The 6,109-nt window shown below is 54.9% G+C and overlaps 10 non-coding genes across 10 annotated transcripts; all 10 read right to left on the bottom strand.

Moving 5' to 3' along the window:
- Window positions 1–1,403: 1,403 nt before the first annotated feature.
- Window positions 1,404–1,477, bottom strand: TRNAN-GUU (transfer RNA asparagine (anticodon GUU)). The gene has a single exon. It is a non-coding gene; the product is annotated as a tRNA-Asn (tRNA).
- An 800-nt stretch (window positions 1,478–2,277) lies between these two features.
- Window positions 2,278–2,351, bottom strand: TRNAN-GUU (transfer RNA asparagine (anticodon GUU)). The gene has a single exon. It is a non-coding gene; the product is annotated as a tRNA-Asn (tRNA).
- Window positions 2,352–2,492: 141 nt separating this feature from the next.
- On the bottom strand, window positions 2,493–2,566 carry TRNAN-GUU (transfer RNA asparagine (anticodon GUU)). The gene has a single exon. It is a non-coding gene; the product is annotated as a tRNA-Asn (tRNA).
- Window positions 2,567–2,707: 141 nt separating this feature from the next.
- On the bottom strand, window positions 2,708–2,781 carry TRNAN-GUU (transfer RNA asparagine (anticodon GUU)). The gene has a single exon. It is a non-coding gene; the product is annotated as a tRNA-Asn (tRNA).
- A 288-nt stretch (window positions 2,782–3,069) lies between these two features.
- TRNAN-GUU (transfer RNA asparagine (anticodon GUU)) lies at window positions 3,070–3,143 on the bottom strand. The gene has a single exon. It is a non-coding gene; the product is annotated as a tRNA-Asn (tRNA).
- A 73-nt stretch (window positions 3,144–3,216) lies between these two features.
- On the bottom strand, window positions 3,217–3,290 carry TRNAN-GUU (transfer RNA asparagine (anticodon GUU)). The gene has a single exon. It is a non-coding gene; the product is annotated as a tRNA-Asn (tRNA).
- A 222-nt stretch (window positions 3,291–3,512) lies between these two features.
- TRNAK-CUU (transfer RNA lysine (anticodon CUU)) lies at window positions 3,513–3,585 on the bottom strand. Its single transcript has one exon. It is a non-coding gene; the product is annotated as a tRNA-Lys (tRNA).
- Window positions 3,586–4,986: 1,401 nt separating this feature from the next.
- On the bottom strand, window positions 4,987–5,060 carry TRNAK-CUU (transfer RNA lysine (anticodon CUU)). Its single transcript has one exon. It is a non-coding gene; the product is annotated as a tRNA-Lys (tRNA).
- Window positions 5,061–5,779: 719 nt separating this feature from the next.
- Window positions 5,780–5,853, bottom strand: TRNAN-GUU (transfer RNA asparagine (anticodon GUU)). Its single transcript has one exon. It is a non-coding gene; the product is annotated as a tRNA-Asn (tRNA).
- Window positions 5,854–5,927: 74 nt separating this feature from the next.
- On the bottom strand, window positions 5,928–6,001 carry TRNAN-GUU (transfer RNA asparagine (anticodon GUU)). Its single transcript has one exon. It is a non-coding gene; the product is annotated as a tRNA-Asn (tRNA).
- Window positions 6,002–6,109: the final 108 nt, after the last annotated feature.

Below are 6,109 nucleotides of genomic sequence, written 5' to 3'. Positions count from 1 at the left end.
GACACACACCGCCCCCTGGAGGTCTCGAACTTCCAACATTTCCGCTAACAGCCAAACGCACTAGCCGATTGCGCCACGGAGGCAGTCGTGCTGATCTCTAACCACCGTGAAAACTTTTCTCAAAAGTTATCAGCGGAAAGAAAAAAAAGCGACACACCGCCCCCTGGAGGGCTCGAACCTCCAACCTTTCCGTTAGAAGCCGAACTCGTTAGCCGATTCCGCCACGGAGGCAGTCGTGCTGCACTCTCACGACCGTCAGAATATTCCTCCAAAGCTATCAGTGCAAAGAAAAAAATGCGACACACCGCCCCCGGAAGGGCTCGAACCTCCAACCTTTCAGTTAAGAGCTGAACTCGTTACCGATTGCGCCGCGGAGGCAGCCGCGCTGCACTCTCACGACCGCCAAAACATTCCTCCAAAGCTATGAGCGCAAAGATAAAAATGCGACACACCGCCCTCGGGAGGGCTCGAACTTCCAACCTTTCGGTTAAGAGCCGAACACGTTAGCCGATTGCGCCGCGGAGGCAGTCGTGCTGCACTCTCACGACCATCAGAACATTCCTCCAAAGCTATCAGCGCAAAGATAAAAATGCGACACACCGCCCTCGGGAGGGCTCGAACTTCCAACCTTTCGGTTAAGAGCCGAACTCGTTACCGATTGCGCCGCGGAGGCAGCCACGCTGCACTCTCACTACCGTCAAAACATTCCTCCAAAGCTATGAGCGCAAAGATAAAAATGCGACACACCACCCCCCGGGAGGCCTCGAACGTCCAACCTTTCGGTTTAGAGCCGAACTCGTTACCGATTGCGCCGCGGAGGCAGTCGTGCTGCACTCTCCCGACCGTCCGCACATTCCTCCAAAGCTATGAGCGCAAAGATAAAAATGCGTCACACCGCCCTCGGGAGGGCTCGAACTTCCAACCTTTTGGTTGAGAGCCGAACTCGTTAGCTGATTGCGCTGCGGAGGCAGTCGTGCTGCACTCTCACGACCGTCAGAACATTCCTCCAAAGTCATCAGTGCAAAGAGAAAAAAGCAACAGACACCGCCCCCGAGAGGGCTCGAACTTCCAACCTTTCCGGTAACAGCCGAAAGCGCTAGACGCTTGCGCGACAGAGGCAGTCGTGCTGCTCTCTCACCACCGTCAGAACCTTTCTCAAAAGCTATCAGCGTAAAAAAAGCGACACACCGCCCCCAGGAGGGCTCGAACCTCTTTTTCTCCAAAGCTATCAGCGCAAAGAAAAAAAAGCGACACACCACCCCCGGAGGTCTCGAACCTCCAACCTTTCGATTACCAGCCGGACGCGATAGCCGATTGCGCCACGGCGGCAGTCGTGCTGCTCTCTCACCACCGTCAGAACTTTTCTCAAAAGCTATCAGCAGAAAGAAAGAAAAGCGACACACCGCCCCCTGGAGGGCTCGAACCTCCAACCTTTCGGTTAACAGCCGGACGCGCTAGCCGATTGCGCCAAGGAGGCAGTCGTGCTGATCTCTCACCACCGTGAAAACTTTTCTCAAAAGCTATCAGCGGAAAGAAAAAAAGCGACACACCGCCCCCTGGAGCGCTCGAACCTCCAACCTTTCGGTTAACAGTCGGACGCGCTAGCCGATTGCGCCACGGAGGCAGTCGTGCTGATATCTCACCACCGTCAAAACTTTTCTCAAAAGCTATCAGCGGAAAGAAAAAAAAGCGACACACCGCCCCCTGGAGGGCTCGAACCTCTTTTTCTCCAAAGCTATCAGCGCAAAGAGAAAAAAGCGACACACCGCCCACGGGAGGGCTTGAACCTCCAACCTTTCGGTTAACAAGCGAACGCGCTAGCCGATGGCGCCACGGAGGCAGTCGTGCTGCTCTCTCACCACCGTCAGAACTTTTCTCAAAAGCCATCAGCGTAAAGAAAAAAAGAGACACACCGCCCTCGGGAGGGCTCGAACCTCCAAGCTTTCGGTTAACAGCCGAACGCGCTAGCTTTTTGCGCCACGGAGGCAGCCGTGCTGCTCTCTCACCACCGTCAGAACTTTTCTCAAAAGCTATCAGCGCAAAGAAAAAAAAAGCGACACACCGCCCCCAGGAGGGCTCGAACCTCTTTTTCTCCAAAGCTATCAGCGCAAAGAGAAAAAAGCGACACACCACCCTCGGGAGGGCTCGAACCTCTAAGCTTTCGGTTAACAGCCGAACGCGCTAGCCAATTGCGCCACGGAGGCCATCGTGCTGCTCTCTCACCACCGTCAGAACTTTTCTCAAAAGCTATCAGCGTAAAGAAAAAAAGCAACACATCGCCCCCGGGAGGGCTCGAACCTTCAACCTTTCGGTTAACAGCCGAACGCGCTAGCCGATAGCGCCACGGAGGCAGTCGTGCTGCTCTCTCACCACCGTCAGAACTTTTCTCAAAAGCTATCAGCGTAAAGAAAAAAAGCGACACACCGCCCCCAGGAGGGCTCGAACCTCTTTTTCTCCAAAGCTATCAGCGGAAAGAAAATAAAGCGACACACCGCCCCCGGGAGGGCTTGAACCTCTAATCTTTCGGTTAACAGCCGAACGCGCTAACCGATTGCGCCACGGAGCCAGTCGTGCTGCTCTCTCACCACCGTCAGAACTTTTATCAAAAGCTATCAGCGCAAAGAAAAAAAAGCGACACACCGCCCCCCGGAGGGCTCGAACCTCTTTTTCTCAAAAGCTATCAGCGTAAAGACAAAAAGCGACACACCGCCCCCGGGAGGGCTCGAACCTCCAACCTTTCGGTTAACAGCCGAACGCGCTAGCCGATTGCCCCACGGAGGCAGTCGTGCTGCTCTCTCACCACCGTCAAAACTTTTCTCAAAAGCTATCAGCGGAAAGAAAAAAAAGCGACACACCGCCCCCAGGAGGGCTCGAACCTCTTTTTCTCCAAAGCTATCAGCGCAAAGAGAAAAAAGCGACACACCGCCCCGGGAGGGCTCGAACCTCTAAACTTTCGGTTAACAGTTGAACGCGCTAGCCGAATGCGCCACGGAGGCAGTCGTGCTGCTCTTTCACCACCGTCAGAACTTTTCTCAAAAGCTATCAGCGTAAAGAAAAAAAGCGACACACCGCCCCCGGGAGGGCTCGAACCTCCAACCTTTCGGTTAACAGCCGAATGCGCTAGCCGATGGCGCCACGGAGGCAGTCGTGCTGCTCTCTCACCACCGTCAGAAGTTTTCCGAAAAGCTATCAGCGTAAAGAAAAAAAGAGACACACCGCCCTCGGGAGGGCTCGAACCTCCAACCTTTCGGTTAACAGCCGAACGCGCTAGCCGATTGCGCCACGGAGGCAGTCGTGCTGCTCTCTCACCACCGTCAGAACTTTTCTCAAAAGCTATCAGCGCAAAGAAAAAAAGCGACACACCGCCCCCAGGAGGGCTCGAATCTCTAAACTTTCGGTTAACAGCCGAAACGCGCTAGCCGATTGCGCCACGGAGGCAGTCGTGCTGCTCTCTCACGACCGTCAGAACATTCCTCCAAAGCTATCAGTGCAAAGAAAAAAATGCGACGCACCGCCCCCGGGAGGGCTCGAACCTCCAACCTTTCGGTTAAGAGCCGAACTCGTTACCGATTGCGCCGCGGAGGCAGCCGCGCTGCACTCTCACGACCGTCAAAACATACCTCCAAAGCTATGAACGCAAAGATAAAAATGCGACACACCGCCCCCGGGAGGCCTCGAACCTCCAACCTTTCGGTTAAGAGCCTAACTCGTTACCGATTGCGCCGCGGAGGCAGCCGCGCTGCACTCTCACGTCCGTCAAAACATTCCTCCAAAGCTATGAACGCAAAGATAAAAATGCGACACACCGCCCCCGGGAGGCCTCGAACCTCCAACCTTTCGGTTAAGAGCCGAACTCGTTACCGATTGCGCCGCGCAGGCAGTCGTGCTGCACTCTCACGTCCGTCAAAACATTCCTCCAAAGCTATGAGCGCAAAGATAAAAATGCGACACACCACCCTCGGGAAGGCTCGAACTTCCAACCTTTCGGTTAAGAGCCGAACTCGTTACCGATTGCGCCGCGCAGGCAGCCGCGCTGCACTCTCACGTCCGTCAAAACATTCCTCCAAAGCTATGAGCGCAAAGATAAAAATGCGACACACCATCCTCGGGAAGGCTCGAACTTCCAACCTTTCGGTTAAGAGCCGAACTCGTTACCGATTGCGCCGCGCAGGCAGTCGTGCTGCACTCTCACAACCATCAGAACATTCCTCCAAAGCTATCAGCGCAAAGATAAAAATGCGACACACCGCCCTCGGGAGGGCTCGAACTTCCAACCTTTCGGTTAAGACCCGAACTCGTTACCGATTGCGCCGCGGAGGCAGCCACGCTGCACTCTCACTACCGTCAAAACATTCCTCCAAAGCTATGAGCGCAAAGATAAAAATGCGACACACCGCCCCCAGGGAGGCCTCGAACGTCCAACCTTTCGGTTTAGAGCCGAACTCGTTACCGATTGCGCCGCGGAGGCAGTCGTGCTGCACTCTCCCGACCATCCGCACATTCCTCCAAAGCTATGAGCGCAAAGATAAAAATGCGTCACACCGCCCTCGGGAGGGCTCGAACTTACAACCTTTTGGTTGAGAGCCGAACTCGTTAGCTGATTGTGCTGCGGAGGCAGTCGTGCTGCACTCTCACGACCGTCAGAACATTCCTCCAAAGTCATCAGTGCAAAGATAAAAATGCGACACACCGCCTTCGGGAGGGCTCGAACTTCCAACCTTTTGGTTAAGAGCCGAACTCGTTACCGAGTGCGCCGCGGAGGCAGTCGTGCTGCACTCTCACGACCGTCAGAACATTCCTCCAAAGCTATCAGCGCAAAGAAAAAATGCGACACACCGCCCCCGGGAGTGCTCGAACCTCCAACCTTTCGGTTAAGAGCCGAACTCGTTAGCCGATTGCGCCGCGGAGGCAGTCGTGCTGCACTCTCACGATCGTCAGAACATTCCTCCAAAGCCATCAGCGCAAAGAGAAAAAAGCAACAGACACCGCCCCCGGGAGGGCTCGAACCTCCAACCTTTCGGTTAAGAGCCGGACGCGCTAGCCGATTGCGCCACGGAGGCAGTCGTGCTGATATCTCACCACCGTCAAAACTTTTCTCAAAAGCTATCAGCGGAAAGAAAGAAAAGCGACACACCGCCCCCTGGAGGGCTCGAACCTCTTTTTCTCCAAAGCTATCAGCGCAAAGAGAAAAAAGCGACACACCGCCCCCGGGAGGGCTTGAACCTCCAACCTTTCGGTTACTAAGCGAACGCGCTAGCCGATGGCGCCACGGAGGCAGTCGTGCTGCTCTCTCACCACCGTCAGAACTTTTCTCAAAAGCCATCAGCGTAAAGAAAAAAAGAGACACACCGCCCTCGGGAGGGCTCGAACCTCCAAGCTTTCGGTTAACAGCTGAACGCGCTAGCTTATTTCGCCACGGAGGCAGCCGTGCTGCTCTCTCACCACCGTCAGAACTTTTCTCAAAAGCTATCAGCGCAAAGAAAAAAAAGCGACACACCGCCCCCAGGAGGGCTCGAACCTCTTTTTCTCAAAAGCTATCAGCGGAAAGAAAAAAAAGCGACACACCGCCCCCAGGAGGGCTCGAACCTCTTTTTCTCAAAAGCTATCAGCGGAAAGAAAAAACAGCGACACACCGCCCCGGGAGGGCTCGAACCTCTAAACTTTCGGTTAACAGCCGAACGCGCTAGCCGAATGCGCCACGGAGGCAGTCGTGCTGCTCTTTCACCACCGTCAGAACTTTTCTCAAAAGCTATCAGCGTAAAGAAAAAAAGCGACACACCGCCCCCGGGAGGGCTCGAACCTCCAACCTTTCGGTTAACAGCCGAATGCGCTAGCCGATGGCGCCACGGAGGTAGTCGTGCTGCTCTCTCACCACCGTCAGAAGTTTTCCCAAAAGCTATCAGCGTAAAGAAAAAAAAGAGACACACCGCCCTCGGGAGGGCTCGAACCTCCAACCTTTCGGTTAACAGCCGAACGCGCTAGCCGATTGCGCCACGGAGGCAGTCGCGCTGCTCTCTCACCACCGTCAGAACTTTTCTCAAAAGCTATCAGCGCAAAGAAAAAAAAGCGACACACCGCCCCCAGGAGGGCTCGAACCTCTAAACTTTGG

Source organism: Rhipicephalus microplus, unplaced genomic scaffold (assembly GCF_043290135.1).
Source record: "Rhipicephalus microplus isolate Deutch F79 unplaced genomic scaffold, USDA_Rmic scaffold_514, whole genome shotgun sequence".
Classification (NCBI taxonomy): domain Eukaryota; kingdom Metazoa; phylum Arthropoda; class Arachnida; order Ixodida; family Ixodidae; genus Rhipicephalus; species Rhipicephalus microplus.
Note: the sequence above shows the minus strand (reverse complement) of the source record. Positions and strands in the feature narration are given on the sequence as shown.